Raw genomic sequence first — 21,210 nt, 5'->3', positions numbered from 1 at the left:
TCGAATTTGAAGTGAAAAATATGTGTATAGAATAAAAAGGACGGTTTCAGAAGGGTAGGATTTTGAACATCACATAAGGTTTACAATTTCTTTATATTCTAGAAATTTATTATTTGCATCATTTACAATAAAATTAGGTAAAAAAAAATATACCAATGCAGGCATACATTTTTTGTTTGTATCATTTGTCCTTAAGGGGGCTCTCTACAACGTCACAACATGGGGTACTTTGGTTGAAATTTCAGTTTGGTCCCAAATGATCTAATTCAAATTCACTTAACACCGATAAATCACTGAAAATAACACTTCATGCGATATTATGGATGGAATGTACATTGTACTATCTCAATTAATACAGTGTATTGACCAATACGTAACCTTTCTTTAAAATGAATTGTTTGTCAATTTATCCAATTTCTTCTTATTTAATTATTTTATGATATATTAACAAACTTATTAGAATAAGATTTTTAGGCGAGAAAAAATGTTATAAAAAATGGCTTGTCCATAAGCTAATTCATCATTATGTGTCAAAACGCCATACACTCAGAAATTTCTTTTTTCTTCAATTAACATACATGTATATGCTTTCCAGCAAAATATATCACCCATAAATGGAAATTTGATAAGATAAGACATATATAATATCTTTCCTTTGACTAGATGATACCGAATGAATGGTTATACATGTACCCTGTGAAATTTAAACTCTTCATGAAATCACCAAGATGTTTGGACAGTAACTGGAATTCTGCATGACCAAAACGTTTGATCAACATAAATTATCCGCTATTTGTATGGGAAACGTGCAGGTTTTAGAATTTGGTTATAGGAATTTCTTTTACCCGCTTTTGACCATATACCATGTTTACATATTTTGTTATATCTAGCACTGGATAACACATGGAAGTTGGATAAAAACGGTAAGTAAATCTACCTTTCTCAATACCATGAATTCACTAAATACATGACTGTCTTTGTCATTGACTGGAAACGTGATGGTTTTCGCCTAAACTCATTTGAAAAACAATAAATGTACAATACGAACTTCTTTCAATACTCTTGCTTGACATGTTTTTTTCAATACTTGTGCAAGTTATAGCAGATTTTATTTGAAGTTTATATAAAAAAAAAACAGTATCAAGATATTTTAGTCCACTCCTGAAGCGGATCTCTCACACCTGAATTATTGTGATGTTTGAAATTTTTGACAGTTTATCCATTTTGTTCAATTTCTTTTTTCATTGTTTTTACCCCTTGATATTATATATCTTTTCAGATATTGGAGAAGATCCAACCAGCTATTCTCAAGAAAATGCTGTTCTAGTTTTTCGTTTGTCTATAGCTATTTTTGTAAATTTAAATAAAATTTATGTTGATTTTATTTTAACTGTTTGTTAATATTTCAATATTTTATAACATTAAACTTGAAAGAGAAATTTAAAGCACTGGGCTTTTAAAAATATAGATAGAAGGGGTTTCAACAAAATAATTGAAATATTTCAAATATTTCTAAAAAATAAATTGAAATACTTTGGAACCTTATTTTATCGGATATGGAGCCTATTACTAAAAAAAAATACATGCAACAAAAATCAGTTATTCTTTATAGGTGTAGAGATCCTCCTTAAGCCTTCGGACAGCCTGATCATAACTGCGACATGACAACCTGATACATGTTTACATCTCTCTCTCTCTCTCTCGTAACAACATTTTTTTTAAAAAACGTAACGTCGAGTTGATTGATAGGCAAAGCAGTTTATAAAAAACGTAAAATGTTTCAACCCAGGTAATATCAGTTAATTTGGGTAGGTGTAAAATTTAAATTCATTCCTTATAATTTAATTTTCAGCCGGAAAGTATAAAAAACGAAAATCTTACTACCTTAAAATGCATTCAGATTGTTCATATTTTAAATGTAACCGATTGATAAGATGAGGGTATATAGTAATCGGTATGTCTGTCCGTCGTCTGTTATGCTTTGGGGTACCCATCTCTTATTCGCTACTCCTCTAATACCACTGAATGAAATTTGATGAGACTCCCAGAGAATCTTTATTATATATTACCATTGTGCACCTTTTATTTTACTTGTTGACCAGACATATATTTTTGGTTTCCCACACCAAACATAGATATTGCCATTATAAAGTCTAGCAAAAGTAAACATTTTTTAGAGTTTCATTTTGAATACTGGTATCCTTCCACCAAAAAATCGTTTGTTTTTGTTTTGTTTGTTTGTTTTTTCGTAAACAATTTTATACATACAAAATATTGTATAATCTCCATTGACACTAGAGGTACTACATTGTATAAGCTCACTAAATGATACCCCTGCGTTTCATATGATTATAATGACAAAGTCCCTGTGTTGCTCTTGGAGACTCAAAATAAGTGTCATGCATATCAAAAGGTAACATAGGAGGTCCACAATGGCATCATGTAAAAAAAAAAGAATCTGGGAAAGTATCACTAATTTTTTTCAAATGGTGTAGGAGGAGTTACGGATAAGAGATGTATACCCTTCACTACTATAGAAAAAAATGTCAGTCCAGTGTTTCTCTCTGGAAAACCCAAAATATGGGTCCAATCAAAAGTAAAACAAGAGATGCACATATGCATTATGATTCTGTGAAGGTATCATCAAATTTCATTCAGTGGCATAGAAGGAGTTGCGGATGAGATGGTTACACCAAAGCGTAACAGACATCTGCAGAGAGACGGACGGGCATACTGATTACTATATACCCTCCCGCTTTTCAAGCGGGTGGTATAATTAAAATTTTATAAGAATTGAATTGTAGTAAACAGGTTTGATGGTAGAAGTTCTGACAAACCTTTTCTCAAAATACCAATACCTTATTCTAAAAGGAAAAAACACTGCAAACTTCATCTAAACTTCTTCAGTATATCTTCATTCATTCAAAATTTTAATTAAAATCTACCTCAAATCTTCCTTTTTTGATAACATCAACATTTTAAATAAAAAAAATATTAAGGATTAAAGTAGATCCATGTATATCAATAGATACATGTAACTGATGAAAGAAGCAAAAAGAAAACCAAACCATTTTTGAGCTTCTCTTCTTCTGTCAATTTAGTTCTGTCTTTCCTTGAATGAAAGGTGTTAAAGTTTTATAACATTCTTTATATGCAAATATTTTACAAATGAATTAAAACACACACAGATAAAACAAAATTTAGTGTAACTTACGGACAAAGGCGGAAGTATTTGTTAGAAACAAAGTCTTCTTCCTCTTCCAACTCCTCGTCAGTACCTTTTGTGAGATCTATGAGGAAAGAAAACTAACCCCAATTATTTAAAACATGTGGAACAACTTTCACAAAATACCATTTTATGTTGGCGTCCCTACAGTCCATGAGCTGTTGGGGTTTGGCGAGACCATCGCCTGTTTGCATGTTCCTTTCAAAAGTTCTACCAATATACGAGGGGTAATTAAAGAGTACACGAACTAATTGAATAACTTACGTAAAACAAAAAAAAATTAGCTGTTCGTCTGCATTATTTATTTTAAATCTTCCCCAAGGGAAGGGATGTACTATCTACTAGGGATACACCTCCTCCTCAGCTTGCTTTCACTTGGCAACAGAACAAATGTCATTTTTAACTATCGCTCTTCCAACACTAAAACAATCAACTCAGTTATTGATTTAACCTCTTGAAAGTTCTTCATCTTCATAAACCTTGTACAAGTTATTATATGCTACTGTAAAGGAGTTTCCAAATTATGCTTTAAGCTTTAGAACCGCTAGTTTTTTTTAGTTAGGCTAAATCAACCATTTTTTGTCACAAGTCACCTACAAACTGACGTCATTTTCAGATTTTGACGTTACAATCATGAAGCAAAACATAACTTATCACGTGCTATTTATGGACCACGTGTAAGATTACAGTATCTGCCAAATTTCATTCTAATCTGAATTGTGGTTTTGTAAATATAGAGATGGATCTCGAACTTTTTGACCAAACCCCGTAAGCAAGCACTGAAAACCATAACAACGAATCATAAAGTGAACAAAATCCATGAAGTAGTCGATATGCTTTTCTGTGAAATCGATATATACTGAAAGGAAAAAGAAACGCAGGGTAAACTTTTGAGGTAAATTAAATTTGTTTTTCTTAAAATATGATTTAATTTTTATATCTAACTTTTAAACTCATCTTTCAAAAAGATATTACCAAATTCCCATTTCATTTTGTCTAATAATTCATGAGGTACTGAAGGTCAAATGACGATACCCCCCAAAAGTGAAAATCGAAAACTCTCATTATCTTCAATGTCTCTCCCGTGCATCTGTCAGAGCCTTATTTCTCCTTTGCATGGAGTTTCATTAGAGTGTTTATCTTTCAGACCCTGACTGTATTTGGCATGGGTAACCACCCAAAAACATAAGTCAAACGGCGCGCGCATGCGCCATTGAGATGAATAAAACAGTAAGTTGACTGGCTCATAAAATCAAATTGCGGAATTGTTTTCTTTCAAATTTCGTACGAATGTAATGATTATAATAGTCTACTGTGTAAATGGCTGTTTTTGTGGTAGTATGGTGGCGATTTAAGACATAGCAGGACGAATAACCCGCTCTTAACATGGCTCTGTTTCGCGTTGACGTCATCGTCACGGTTGATTGAAAACCAATCCAGACCCTCACTGACAACGGGTAACAAGCTTTATGGGGAAAATTTACAAGAAACTGCTTAGTAAACCGTTGTTGCCTTTTTTCATTAATTAGGCAATTCGAAAACGAGACCGCATTGACCTTCCGTAAACTGTGCCAAGATTGCAAGGAATTCATAATGTCTCTTAATATTGAAAAACGATGTGCATACATCATATGCATTAAATAATGCAACAAGAATTGTTGACAAACTCGTCGTTATCAAATTGCACGTGCTTTTGGCTTTTTAGCGATTTACCTACGTGATGTAAAAAATTTTATGGTTGAGTAATTCTGAATACTGATTTATGTGCACAGTAACTAAATTTCTCTTCTGACCAATTTTTGTAATTTTAGGTCATCTGGTCAAAATTTTTTCGAACATTATGCTACCCTGTTTCTTTTTCCTTTCAGTATATATATATATATATATATATATATATATATATAAAAAGCACTAAAAAACCAACAACACTGTATATCCTAAATGTCGGATCTACCAAGTAGATACAAGGTCACGGATGGAAATTTATATAAAGCACTAAAAATGACCAACGACACGAACAATAAAAATTGTCAAATTTTCGGGACGCCCTGTCCCTTCCTCAGGACAAAGAAAAAAGTTAAGAAGTCATAAGAACAAAGGAAAAATAGAAACAAAAACAACCAGCACTACTACTAAGCTACTAAACACTATATATTTTCATACTTAGTTACATGTTGAATTCGAAATTTTTATAAACACTATTAAAGAAAGAAATCCGGACCGCTATGAAATGCGTCCGGTCTATCGGGTATACTCGGGTGAAGTGCGATTTACATAATTGAACGAATTAATTATGCTAATTAATTACGACAATCAGTAAATCGTACATTGTTTCATTCTCTCAAAATGGCGTAACTTTACTTAATAAAGAATAATCAAAGAAAAATAAGATGGAAGGTATATTTAAACATATGAATTATGATCCATTATAAATTTTGAAATATTTAAAGACTTAATACCGGGAAAAAATAATTAACAAAGGCGAAAGCAATACATAGCTATGTGGGTTGTTCGAGAGTTGGTGACGCAAATTGATTGCTTTCGCCTTTGTTAATTATTTTTTCCCGGTATTAAGTCTTTAAATATTTCAAAATTTATAATGGATCATAATTCATATGTTTAAATATACCTTCCATCTTATTTTTCTTTGATTATTCTTTATTAAGTAAAGTTACGCCATTTTGAGAGAATGAAACAATGTACGATTTACTGATTGTCGTAATTAATTAGCATAATTAATTCGTTCAATTATGTAAATCGCACTTCACCCGAGTATACCCGATAGACCGGACGCATTTCATAGCGGTCCGGATTTCTTTCTTTATTATTGTTCCTAAAAATTTCGAATTCAACATGTAATTTATTAAGTATGTAAATATCTAGTGTTTAGTAGCTTAGTAGTAGTGCTGGTTGTTTTTGTTTCTATTTTTCCTTTGTTCTTATGACTTCTTAACTTTTTTCTTTGTCCTGAGGAAGGGACAGGGCGTCCCGAAAATTTGACAATTTTTATTGTTCGTGTCGTTGGTCATTTTTAGTGCTTTATATATATATATATATATATATATATATATATATATATATATATATATATATATATATATATATATATAGCACTAAAAAACCAACAACACTGTATATCCTAAATGTCGGATCTACCAAGTAGATACAAGGTCACGGATGGAAATTTATATAAAGCACTAAAAATGACCAACGACACGAAAAATAAAAATTGTCAAATTTTCGGGACGCCCTGTCCCTTCCTCAGGACAAAGAAAAAAGTTAAAAAGTCATAAGAACAAAGGAAAAAGAGAAACAAAAACAACTAGCACTACTACTAAACTACTAAACACTAGATATTTACATACTTAATTACATGATGATTTGGAAATTTTTAAGAACACTAATAAAGAAAGAAATCCGGACCGCTATGAAATGCGTCCGGTCTATCGGGTATACTCGGGTGAAGTGCGATTTACATAATTGAACGAATTAATTATGCTAATTAATTACGACAATCAGTAAATCGTACATTGTTTCATTCTCTCAAAATGGCGTAACTTTACTTAATAAAGAATAATCGAAGAAAAATAATATAGCAGGGATATTTGAATATATGAATTATGATCAATTATAAATTTTGAAATATTTAAGGACTTATTACCGGGAAAAAATAATTAACAAAGGTGTAAGCAATACATAGTTGTGAGAGTTGTTCGAGAGTTGGTGACGCAAATTAACTGTAGAGTTTACACTAAATTGAGAGAATAATCTTGTTTAGTATCATCAGGAATTGGGTCTAGTTTACGTTCATTCTGGTGAAGTCATTCAGTTTGTTAATACCATTAGGGCGGAATGACTTCAATCTGTGCATCCAGAACTTTTCTTTGCTTTTTCTCTGAGCATCTGTCCATCTTGGGTTATGGTCAATCACCACTACTGTCATGTCCTCCCATTTGTGACCCTCAAGGTTGAAATGTTCCCCAACGGGTTCATTGAGTTTTTTGGTCCTAATTGTCGAACGGTGGTTATTGACTCTCCTGCGGAGATCTCCTGTTTCACCAATATACTGTTTGGAGCAAACTTTGCAACTGATGAGATAAATGCAGTTGTCAGTATGACAGGACAAATTCCCTAGTATTTTGTAGCTGCGGCCTGTAACAGGGCTGTTAAAACTGTCTGTGTCAGTGCTGTGCTTACAAAGAAGACATCTTCTGTCAGAGCAAGTTTTAAAGCCCCCGTTAGGTAATGGGTTGTCCAGTCTGGTTCTTACTACCATGTCCTTTAGGTTCCTTGGGCGTCTGTATGCAGCCAATGGGCGTTCCTTAAAGACCTCTGCCATTCGTTTGTTTGAATGGAGAATTGGTAGGTTCTTTTGAAGGATACCGCTAAGGTTCTTAAGGACGGGATGGTATGTGGTTACCAGAGGGACCCTGCCGCTATTGTCTTTCTCCTTGTAGCGTAATAGGTTTTGCCTGTCATGTCCCGCCATCTCATCAATAGCTGTTTGTACGGTGCGGGCATTGTAGCCTCTTTTGCATAAGTGGGACTTAAGAAGACCACTTTGCTCCTGATATAAGGCAGGGGACGAACAGATGCGTCGAATTCTGGTGGCTAGACCCTTAGGCACTCCCTTAAAAGTGTGGGGGGGATGACAGCTAGAGGGCATAAGATATAGGTGGGAGTCTGTGGGTTTGGTGTGGAGACTGAATTCGATTTCACCATCAATCAGGGTAGATGTAGTATCTAGGAATACGTTGTTCGAATTAGATACGTCTACTGTAAATTTGATCGATTGATGAAAGGTGTTGGCAAACGTAATGAGAGCCTCGAGGCATTCATTACGTTTGCCAACACCTTTCATCAATCGATCAAATTTACAGTAGACGTATCTAATTCGAACAACGTATTCCTAGATACTACATCTACCCTGATTGATGGTGAAATCGAATTCAGTCTCCACACCAAACCCACAGACTCCCACCTATATCTTATGCCCTCTAGCTGTCATCCCCCCCACACTTTTAAGGGAGTGCCTAAGGGTCTAGCCACCAGAATTCGACGCATCTGTTCGTCCCCTGCCTTATATCAGGAGCAAAGTGGTCTTCTTAAGTCCCACTTATGCAAAAGAGGCTACAATGCCCGCACCGTACAAACAGCTATTGATGAGATGGCGGGACATGACAGGCAAAACCTATTACGCTACAAGGAGAAAGACAATAGCGGCAGGGTCCCTCTGGTAACCACATACCATCCCGTCCTTAAGAACCTTAGCGGTATCCTTCAAAAGAACCTACCAATTCTCCATTCAAACAAACGAATGGCAGAGGTCTTTAAGGAACGCCCATTGGCTGCATACAGACGCCCAAGGAACCTAAAGGACATGGTAGTAAGAACCAGACTGGACAACCCATTACCTAACGGGGGCTTTAAAACTTGCTCTGACAGAAGATGTCTTCTTTGTAAGCACAGCACTGACACAGACAGTTTTAACAGCCCTGTTACAGGCCGCAGCTACAAAATACTAGGGAATTTGTCCTGTCATACTGACAACTGCATTTATCTCATCAGTTGCAAAGTTTGCTCCAAACAGTATATTGGTGAAACAGGAGATCTCCGCAGGAGAGTCAATAACCACCGTTCGACAATTAGGACCAAAAAACTCAATGAACCCGTTGGGGAACATTTCAACCTTGAGGGTCACAAATGGGAGGACATGACAGTAGTGGTGATTGACCATAACCCAAGATGGACAGATGCTCAGAGAAAAAGCAAAGAAAAGTTCTGGATGCACAGATTGAAGTCATTCCGCCCTAATGGTATTAACAAACTGAATGACTTCACCAGAATGAACGTAAACTAGACCCAATTCCTGATGATACTAAACAAGATTATTCTCTCAATTTAGTGTAAACTCTACAGTTAATTTGCGTCACCAACTCTCGAACAACTCTCACAACTATGTATTGCTTACACCTTTGTTAATTATTTTTTCCCGGTAATAAGTCCTTAAATATTTCAAAATTTATAATTGATCATAATTCATATATTCAAATATCCCTGCTATATTGTTTTTCTTCGATTATTCTTTATTAAGTAAAGTTACGCCATTTTGAGAGAATGAAACAATGTACGATTTACTGATTGTCGTAATTAATTAGCATAATTAATTCGTTCAATTATGTAAATCGCACTTCACCCGAGTATACCCGATAGACCGGACGCATTTCATAGCGGTCCGGATTTCTTTCTTTATTAGTGTTCTTAAAAATTTCCAAATCATCATGTAATTAAGTATGTAAATATCTAGTGTTTAGTAGTTTAGTAGTAGTGCTAGTTGTTTTTGTTTCTCTTTTTCCTTTGTTTTTATGACTTTCTAAATTTTTTCTTTGTCCTGAGGAAGGGACAGGGCGTCCCGAAAATTTGACAATTTTTATTTTTCGTGTCGTTGGTCATTTTTAGTGCTTTATATATATATATATATATATATATAAATATATATAGAGTAAAAAGAAAACACGAAGACAACAAAGTAAAGCATTAGCGCTTTCATCTCATTAAAAATCTTCAGATGCTTTACAATCAAGTTTTTTTACTGTCACATAGTAACGCCTTCTATGACGTCATAATTAGCGGAACGTAATACAGTCTCTATGACGTAATTCTCCCACCTGTTATTACAGGAAAGTCAAACAATGCTATTTAGCTTTGGTTTTAAAGTAGTAATAAAGTGTTTTTCTTTTTCTCTTCGTTGAATTTGGTTTCCAGACATCTTATAGAACGGGAAAACGGTAAATTGTCTCTTCCCGCATATATCTAAATGTTCACTAAGTTTGATTTGTCTGTATTGCGGGTTATTAATATGCTGTTTGTGGACTCTTATCCGAGCTCTCAATGTAGTGCTAGTTTCTCCGATGTAAAATTCGTTACAAACAGGGCATGTTATGACATAAATTAGGTTCTTAGTTTCACAGGACATGTCAGCATTTACAGTGAAATTTCGGCTCCGGAAGTCGTAGCTGGTTCCCTCAACAATATAGTCGCAGGTACCGCATCTCAACTATTACAGCGGGAATTCAATGAATTAGCCCTACGAAAGGAAGCGATTAGAGTTAAACAGAAAATTAAATCCATTAATTTGGAATCGGACACTTAACATAAGGAAACAGATGTTTTAGAAACAAATCAACAATGCTAATCACGCTGAACAATATGAAAAATGGTTAGACAGAGAGACGCCGATATTGCCTAGAAAATTCAGAATAAAGCCGATTCGTGGAGAACCAGAGGAACAAACAGCAATTAGGATAGAAGTAGTGAAACAACGGATTCACGGAGAAATTCAACTATTTCGACTAAGGTCAAATAATATCTACAAGAAAGTAGCTGATTTCGACTCCCAAATGGAAAAGAGTTGACAAAAAGGGCCTCCGGCAAAGTCTTAGAAATGCTTCAAGGTATGTGGATATCTGACTGTGAGAATGAAGAGCACAAATCCGTCAACAGGTGGCGTTATGCAGAAACATGGCTACTTGACTATGAAAGAAACTACGACAAGAAACCAGTTAAGGAGAAGAAACCACCAAAACAACCTCCCTCTGGAAAAAATACAATCCCATCGTCAAAAGCTAAGACATATGCAGCAGCTGTAAAATCTACTGGACCAAATATGCCAGTTAACACTCAAAATCCCCAGCGCCCTAATCGACCATTAAAGAAAATAAACAAAGGAAAAAAGACGAATAACTTTGCATTCCGTAAAAACAAAAAAAATATGGGAAGCCACACTATCGGAGAAAACACAATGTAGGAGATACCCAAAACCCTAACTACGGAGGAAACACAGGAATTAGTACAAACGATTACTACAGGAATGATCGTGTTACATATATAGGGAAAGGTGCACAAAATTTTTTTAGGGGGAGGCAAGCCGAACCAGGGACAGAAATACAAACCCAAATGGTAAATACTCAAAGTGTTGAAGGTGAGAAAACATCTAAATCGACAAAAGAAAATAACCAAATAGACCCTAAAATATTAAATTTATCCAGCAGAGAACTGACAGAAACCGAGATAAAATAATTGCTGAAAGGGTTAAAATATACGCCAACACCACAGGCTAATAATCAGGAATTAAAAACTGATGTGAAAGCATACACTAGACGTTTGAGATTGTCTGAATATTTCCATACCGAGGAAAATGACATATCAGACAGAGAAGAAAGTGATCTTGTAAGAAATAAATCATCATTTAATCCAAAAAAAGGTAGGAATCGGACACTTGATGCTGCCTGTGAAACACTTGAAAATATTTCTTTACCTGTGAATTTTCAGCACATAAAGGCAAATCTTTCTAAAGAGGAAGAAAAGGCACTGAGAAATCTTTGAACGGATCCAAATCAAGGAGACCGACAAAGGGGGCGCAGTTGTTATTATGAACAATCATTTTTACAAGAGTAAAATTTTGGACATGTTGCAGGATAACAATTTTTACAAACAAATTCATGGAAATGATGATAGAAAAACCATGAAGAAAATAAAAAGTCTAATTCATGGACCCCTATGCCCAGACGTAACAGAAAAAGAGAAGGACTATCTAATCAATTTCGACTTCCGGGAAAGCCAATTTTATGGACTTCCTAAAGTGCATAAATCCGCTATAATAAAGGAAGCTATCAAAAATCAAAACAAGGAATACATCATCTGTCCAGATCCAGTAGACCTGAGTTTTAGACCGATAGTTGGAGGACTTAATGCACCTACACAGAGACTCAGTCAATTACTGGATATTCTCTTGAAACCTCTCTGTAAAAAGGTAACTAGCTATGTTAGAGATGACCTTGACTTTCTAAACCACCTCCCCAGTAATGTCAAGATGCAAAACTGGTTACCTTTGATGTTGTGAGCTTATACACAAATATACCGACAGATTTAGGAATACAGGCTGTAAAGTTTTGGATGGAAAAATACCCGGATATGATCAACAGCAGATTTCAACATGATTTTATTTTGGAAGGATTGAAATTAGTACTTAATAACAATACTTTTGCATTTGCCGAAAACCATTACATCCAAACCAAAGGCACTGCAATGGGTACCAAGGTAGCGCCAACATATGCAACCTTAACTTTAGGCTACCTTGAAACGTTAATTAAAAGTGAACTTATTAAAGTATGGGGAGAAGAATTTGCTGATTTGATAGAAACAAACTGGAAAAGATTCCTGGACGATTGCTTCATTATTTGGCACGGCGACATGGAGAAATTAACGAAATTTCACAAAATACTAAACTCCAATATTCAATTTACTTTAGAGATGAATGATGAAAAATTACCATTTCTTGATGTGTTAGTGGAGAAAAAGAACACAAGGATAACTACTGATATATATTACAAAGCCACCGATACACATCAGTATTAACACTTCGGCTCATGTCATCCAAACCATACTAAGAGAGCGATTCCATATAATTTGCACTCAAAAAAAGTATTACTTACTTTTACTCAAATCAAGTAAACGAATTACTTATTTTAAGTAATTTTTAAGTAAAAAAGTTTGTCACCATAGCAATCATGATAAGTAATTTACAATATTTATTAGTAATTTTAAGTAATATAATTTTATAATTATAGAAACAGTGACAAGTAAATAATTTACTTAAAATAAGTAAAAAAAAATGAATTACTTAGTATTTGAAATACAAAGGTTTTTGTGTGTAATTTAGAAGTAGCCTTGAGTAGACATTTACTTAATGTAAGTTAACAAATTACTAATCATTTAATTAATTATATTAATATTTCTCTGATTAGAGAGATCATGACATGTTAATTTGATTGTCATGTCAGAATTAACAGAAGTATAATAATAAGGACATCTCTATAGTCAACTCATTACATACTACATTGCTGTAAGGATGTTTATTTCTAGTTTCGATTGCTTATATTTTCATTAATTATTTATAATAGCTTATCTAAAACATTTATACTAGGTTACTTTAAACGACGTAAATTGAGATATTTATATCTCTTAACGAATAAGTCATTTAATTGTAACAAAAATTTCAGAAGCAGAATTGTTTATAAACATTTGATTAATATTTTCTTTTATTAAAAAATATTTTCAAGGGCGATAATGGAAATCTAAGTTAATCTTTTTACTTAAAATTACTTATATTAATTTTTTGAATTAATTCTAATATACTTTAAGTAATTAATTTACTTACAATAAGGAATTTTAAGTAATTCGTGAATTACTTAGTAATCCTTAGTAATACTCAATCATAGTCAGTAATTAACAATTATTTTAAGTAATCATATTACTTAAAGTAAGTAAAAAAAAATTACTAAGCAATTTTTTATTTTGAGTGTGGCAAGAAGAGTTTGCACCATAGTGAGTGAGGAAAGCACAAGGGATTTACGACTAGAGGAATTAAAATCTTTTCTTGTGAAACGTAAATACCCTATACGACTAGTGGACGATGGTATAAAAAAAGGCTAAGTCTTATGAAAGAACACAACTACTTACGACACGTGACAATCGGAAGGAAAAACAAATTATACCTTTTGTTCATACCCACAATCCACGAAACCAAAACCTTACACCAGTGGTAAAACAATTAAACCTGATACTAAAGGAGAATGAGAACTCAAACGCAATTTACCGAAATGTTCAATTTATAAATAGCAAACGCCAGGCTAAAAATTTAAAAAGAATTCTGTGTACATCCAGTTTCAAGGAAAAGAATTGTTCCATAACAAAATGCAAAGACCCAAGATGCGGTACCTGCGACTATATTGTGGAGGGAACCAGCTACGACTTCCGGAGCCGAAATTTCACTGTAAATGCTGACATGTCCTGTGAAACTAAGAACCTAGTTTATGTCATAACATACCCGAGTTGTAACGAATTTTACATCGGAGAAACTAGCACTACATTGAGAGCTCGGATAAGAGTCCACAAACAGCATATTAATAACCCGCAATACAGACAAATTAAACTTAGTGAACATTTAGATATATGCGGGAAGAGACAATTTACCGTTTTCCCGTTCTATAAGATGTCTGGAAACCAAATTCAACGAAGAGAAAAAGAAAAACACTTTATCACTACTTTAAAACCAAAGCTAAATAGCATTGTTTGACTTTCCTGTAATAACTGGTGGGAGAATTACGTCATAAAGACTGTATTACGTTCCGCTAATTATGACGTCATAGAAGGCGTTATTATGTGACAGTTAAAAAACTTGATTGTAAAGCATCTGAAGATTTTTAATGAAAGGGCTAACGCTTTACTTTGTTGTCTTCGTGTTTTCTTTTTAATTATTTTTACTATACAACTATACCGACCACTGTGAATTCATGGACTTCTGATATATATATATATATATATATGGCAATTCGTAACCGGTAAATTGTTGATTAATCGGTCGGAACGATGCTAATCGGTTAGAAAATCCGAAATCGGTTAGTCGGAAAAAATTAGATATATGTTAATTTGAGCGCAGTTTCCTTAAAATCCCTTCTGTTTTTTTAAGGAAGAAAAGCGCTGCATAGATTTTTATTTATTGTTTTTACACATCAAGAATTTTTGGAGGTAATTACAGCTCTTCAGACTGAGATCACAGGGTAATTGGTCAATTCTTAAAGTATTAATTACTGTTTTTATAACATTTTGCCGTTCCGAGATAGTCCTGTGATTTAATGATATTAAAAACATCACCGTTAAGTATGTGTATATCTTGCTGTTATCTATTAAATTATATCATTATAAAGAACGTTGTTAATTGTAAATAAAGTAAGATTTTAGAAATAACACTAGTTCTGATTATGGTGACAACGCAGAATTAGCTTCATGAACATCAGCGTTGGAAAATTATTCTAGTCTGATTTCTCAAGCAAGATTCAAAATTTTTAAATTTTTTTCTTAACTATAGAAATTGAAAAAGTACTCTTATGAATAATACATAAAATTCCCCGATCAAAATAATAAAAACAGAATGTAACTTCAAACGTCTTTTTAGCCTTTTTGTGTATATGAAAAGTAAATGTCAAAATGTATACCTTGATACGACTAACCTTTTAATCGGTCGGAACGTTTTGCGGTTATACTATTTTCAGCAAAGGTCTCACTTGCCATATAATTCTTTCTAAAGAAAAATTGTCAAAATCTAAAGAACAAACTTATCCTAACAAAAACTGACCAAACCGAGTATTCAATGATGAACCAAATTAACTCATGTAACTGGAGAAATTTATTTAAAGAAATTTTTTGTTTCAATACCGCACAACATATTAGTTTGTTGCTATGAAGCGAGTTACTTTTTAAAATGTTTTGCATTGGAAATATTGGAGAAAGAATAAGAGTATATTAAAAATTATGCATCGCTTAAACATCATTGTTAAGAGCCAGTCCGCGAGAAAACCATGCAGAACTCTCCAAATCGAAGGTTGTCATATCTTAATGAAATTTGGTGGGTAGTTAGACTTTATAATATGTTATTGAAAAATGACCAAAAAAATTCCCATCACTCAACACGGCAGCCGTAGGGCAGCGCCACCTCCTTTTTGCACATTTAAGTGCAAATGCACTTAAAAAATTCATGAAAAATGGTAAAATTCACATTTGATTATTTTACTCAAAATTAAACTTGCATTTCCATTAAGGTATTTCTAAGTAACATAGGACTATGTTCTTTCAAAATTGACATTTATCATAATCAAGTATGCAATATATCAAAGGGCAGACAACTCTTGAAAATTGGCATGATGCCAATTTTCAAGAATTGCCAAAAATATTACAAATTTAATGACCAAAATCTTCCAAGACCAATCTTTGAAATTAATGTTTTTGATTTTATTATACAGATATAACTCTAAACATTATCTTTGCAAAAAATTGAGCTTGGGGAATAATAAATACTTGAGATATGGGGATTTACAAATTGCCAATTTTCAAAAAAATTGCTCAAACTCAAATGGGTTACAAAGTCAAATATAGTCCTTTAAATTATAAACAATTGTTGTTAGATGTTGAAACATGTAACAATTTTTCTTTGAAATAATAATTAAGATTGAAAAATATTAAAATTAAAAATTAAATAAAACTAAATTGTCAGAAATTACCCGTAATATGAGGATTAGCATTTTGCCAATTGTTTAGAAATGCAAAAAAGCACAATTATAAATTGTATTGGCATACTTGCAATTTTTCAACAATCATACGAATATATGTTCCTTACATTTTGTAAGTTAGTTTCTTTTTAATTGATAAAAGAGAAATTACAAGTATATAAATTCAAACGGACTCGGTATCATTCATATAAATTTTGAGACTTGAACATATAAAACTTGAGCCTTCAGAAAGTTGTTTGCTAGCTGCAGAACTGTTGCTCTCCGAAAAAATATTATATTGACAGACCGGAGAGCTACAGTGCCACGCATTGAAAAAATGTATATTTATTGTGCACAAAAAAAAAAAATGCGCTCGGTTCTGGATTAATTCTTCTAAATTCTTCCCTCAATTGCAAAAATGCTAGATTTCAATAAAGTCCTTACTCCTTTATCAATTAACGGCGTGGTTTACATCTGTACGAAGCGCGTTGGACCGAATTATCTTGCAAACCAAAATGGCAGTATAAATAGGCAAAATCTTAGATGATTTCAATTCCAGGTCTAGGAGGGCTATTAGAAACAATTATAAGGAATGTTTTGTTGTGGAAACGGTGAAAGAATATGTTAGAAACACACGGTTGGTAAAATTTTGAGATGACAGTTTTAAGAGCAGAGAGAAATAAATTGAGAAACAGCGCACTTTTTTGTCCGCAATAAATATATAGTTTTTTTCAATGGGTGGCACTGTAGCTCTCAGGTCTATCAATATATATTTTTTCGGAGAGCTACAGTTCTGCAGCTAGTAGTTTGCCTTTCTGCCAATTTTAAATTGGTACAATCTTATAAAAATACTGGCAGGGGATATTATACAAAAAACTCCATAAAGGAGTTAAAGAAAATGAAAGATGCTGGAGTTTACTCTTATCCCACCTCCCGAATCAAACAATTGTCTTCTTTTTTCGCTTGGGAAATTCTTTTCAGGTAAGTTTAATTTACCCCCCCCCCCAAACCTTTCAAAATTGTCACTGCTATGACTGCGATTTTCGTGAATAAGAGATTTTATGAACATGAATAAATCAACTTGATTTAAATAATGGGGGATTAAATTTATAAATATATAAATTTGTGAATTTATAAATATATAAATTTGTGTACCGTATAAGTAGAATTTTTAGCGAGGATTTAATTTTGGCATTATTAGCGAGGGTGCCAAGGTCGCTAAAATTAAATATCGCTAAAAATTAATTGCGCTTTAATTGTTATAGCTTCTCAAGAGAGCTTTCTAAAATCGTTAAAATTACATCTCGCTAAAAATAAAATACCAATTTTTAAGAACAAATCGCCAAATTTGCGTCTCGCTAAAATTTCCAATTATACGGTATTTAATCTAAAATAAAAAAAAAAATATAATACGTTTTCCGTTCCCTTTTCCGTTCCTCGTTTTAGCAACACCCCTCCAGAACCCTTTCATTTTTCATTATTTCATCCATTTCAATATTAGTATGTAAATTGTGTGGAGGTGGATGGAATTAAACTATTGGGTACTAGATACACTCGTATATTTAATATTCTGACCTTGCTCGACTGACACACCCCCTCCCCCAACTGTTTTCAGTGGATACGTATTTAACATTTAAAAAACAATTTATCTCTGTGTGCAATGGTACATGTATTAATAATACCATTATGGTTATTCAGAAAAAGTATCGAATATTAATTCACAAAGCCTTATACAATTTTATTAATAATGTTCTGAAAATAATTTTGACAAAATTTGATACCCCCCCCCCCCCCCCCCCCCCCCCCCCCCCCCCCCCCCCCCCCCCCCCCCCCCCCAAATTTGAATAAATATGAATCCAGTCTTTTATCATGTTTATAGCCGGTTTTAAATTTTTACCACTTTGTACTGCAAACTAGCAAAGTTTTGACAGCAGAAACGACTCATGTTTTCTTGGGGGGGGGGGGGGGGGTTAATACCCACCCCCGAATAATTTTGCCAATAATTATCGTGGAGGGTCCTATATCGGTGGGGTACCTAAATCGGTGGCATCTCCTTTTGAGCTGATGATTTTAAATGGGAGATCTGACTTTATCAATATATGAATGTTTGGTAACACAGTAGTTTAAAGTATGTAATGTAAAATTAAAAATATGCCTGGGAATGACGGTGTTTGGTTAACTCAAAAACACACTAAATTTATGAAACGTAAACAATTGATATGTAGATTGAAATTACCAATTATTGTTGAATTTGTTGAGAGTATGCAAACAAATACCTGTTTGTATTCTTATATTTTCTCAACTGATGACAAAACAAGTTGCTAAGACACTAAGAAAACTACGTACGTTTATATTGAAAATATATGATTTTAGTTAGTCATTCCTCCATGATTTTTCCCCACGCTTATTTCATTATTACATGTTTCATATGTGTTTTTCTTTTTTTTTTCCTTTTCATATTCTGATTATGCATATCATATACTTGTCCTCTGACCTGAATTTATATGTTGTAAATATTCTTCATTGTCCTAATGTATACCTGAAATGGTTTGAGTGAATGAAATGATCTAGAACTTGAACGGGGCCAGGTGCCTTAAACAAAATATCAAATGTATATTTTGATTAAAAATATGTCATTATTTGATTTAATTTCCTATTCAATTGTACTTGTTAGGAAAAATTTTGTAACTGTTAATTACCATGAAATACATGTAGATTCCCCGAGGACGGAACCCTATAGAAAACATAGATACTACATGTATATGTCCCAAATAAAAAAAAATCTGATGTCAACCTTTTATCTTTTTTTTACTTTCTATGAAATTTTTTTTATTGATAATGTAGGTTGTCCCCCCTACCCCGCACTGAAATTGCTTCCTATAGGCCTGTTATTTGTTTATTCAAGCTAAGTTGTTGTTTCTTTCTTACATTCAAATATCTTAAAATAAGTTTTCCCTCTCTCTTTGTGCAATGATGCTCCACAATAACTAAAAATGATCATACATGACTTTCTTCTTTCCATATTGACATACCTGTTACTTTTTACCCAATAATACAAAAGAGTTCCAACAAGGGGAGATAACAATTTAACTCCAGCAAATTGGTAACAAGGGTCTAAAATAAGCAAAAGAAAGTTATATGAAGTATCCAAATCAATTATTCCTCTTCTAAAAAATATATTAGATTAAGAATCTTCTCTTTTTCATTTAAATATCATAGAAATAATCCAAAAATATGGTAAAAGACTGATATTTAAAATTTGTGAAATTGTAGCAAAATATGGTATTTCAAAGATAATTTACAACATGTAGATATTTTTTCCCAAGCTCAATATTTTAATACAGAGTAGACCTTAGATCATTCTTAAAGTAACAATTAATTTAATTTAATTTCAACCTTGGTCTTGAGAGAAACGAGCATCTAAATATGGCTAAAAAATCATACCCATTTATTAAGGATATATAAATAGATGTGTAAAAAATAAAATATTCATTTGAATTAAGTTTTTCCTCATTAATTGTGTTAATTGGACCCTGACTTTGAAAATAAAACAAAATTTGAAAATAAACTGATGACAAAAGGTAACTTTTTAACTTGATCAATTTGTATACATTTTCCATTAAATTTTGTGTGGTTTTCGACAAATATGCAAATGAGCTGTTACTAAATTTAGATGCAGGGTTCGACATTTTTTTGTGGATATTCGGACTTCTACCTTTATGTAGAAAATTTTAAGCCACTAAAAATTCCCAAGTTGCAACCTTCCATTTGGACGATTTTTTGAATTTTGCATGGTTTTCTCGAATGCTATTATGTACATTTCAATGAATTGTTCAGGAATTATAGGTCATTATATGAATTTTATATAAAATTCCGTTCTTTGGAAAATTCGGTTCCAGTGCCAAGTTATGGGCAATTTCCTGATTTTTAAATGCAATTTTGTCCTCGTAGGATCTCGAGAACGGCTCAAAATATGAACTGGAAACTTGTCGGAGAGAAAAGACCATGGCTTATAGATTTGCAATTTAATTTGCCTTTGCTCGTGTCATAAGTACTTCCGGTTGCTACAGGTTGCGAATTTAAAATGTGCATTTTTTTCAACTTTTTTTTTCAATATTTTTCTTCGATATGAATAACTTTGGTAAAGACCTCACTGCAAAAGAAAAATATATGATTTATTTTAAGATTGATCAATCAACACACTAGATATTTGCATTTCAAATTTTGAAGCGGGTCCAAAATGGCGACTGTCTTCGAGAATTCCGCCATTTAGCAATCAGGGTTTCTGGGGTCAGCCGAGCGTTTGGGTGAATGAAAATTTTTTCATGAAAATCAATACAATGTGAAGGATTTGTAGGATTGTCTCGTTGCAATTACGTTGCAATTCTGTTTAGAACTAGAGTTTTAATCCGAGATTTCCTCAAATGTTTACGTCTTTGCTTTAATCTCAAAGTAGATTACAACATGACTACAAGTGGATATACAATAATGACAACCTTTTGTTTTTGCAAACGGAAAACTTATCCTAAACCATGGTTATAGTTTAAGTGATAGCTTTTCAAGATACCCCATGTGTTTGAATTTTTTATAACAATTTTCATTCGACTTTACGTTGTTTTTTTGAGAATCGGACGGAAAACTACTCGTTGCTCGCAACGAGTTTCATATCTAGTAATTATTAAGGTCTTCCGTCTTCACGGAAGACCTTATAGTTATTGCACTGTTTTTTATTATTAAGGTCTTCCGTCTCCAACGGAAGACCTTATTGTTTTCGTTCGGTTTCTTTTTCCCTATTATTATTTTTCTTACCGATTTTGTGCACGCGATTTCTCGGAAACGGCTGGACCGATTTTCACCAAATGTTCAGATCTGATCGAT

The sequence above is a fragment of the Saccostrea cucullata genome, unplaced genomic scaffold, assembly GCF_032062105.1.
Source record: "Saccostrea cucullata isolate Sc308-1 unplaced genomic scaffold, CSIRO_AGI_Scuc_v1 ctg1317, whole genome shotgun sequence".
Lineage (NCBI taxonomy): Eukaryota > Metazoa > Mollusca > Bivalvia > Ostreida > Ostreidae > Saccostrea > Saccostrea cuccullata.
Note: the sequence above shows the minus strand (reverse complement) of the source record.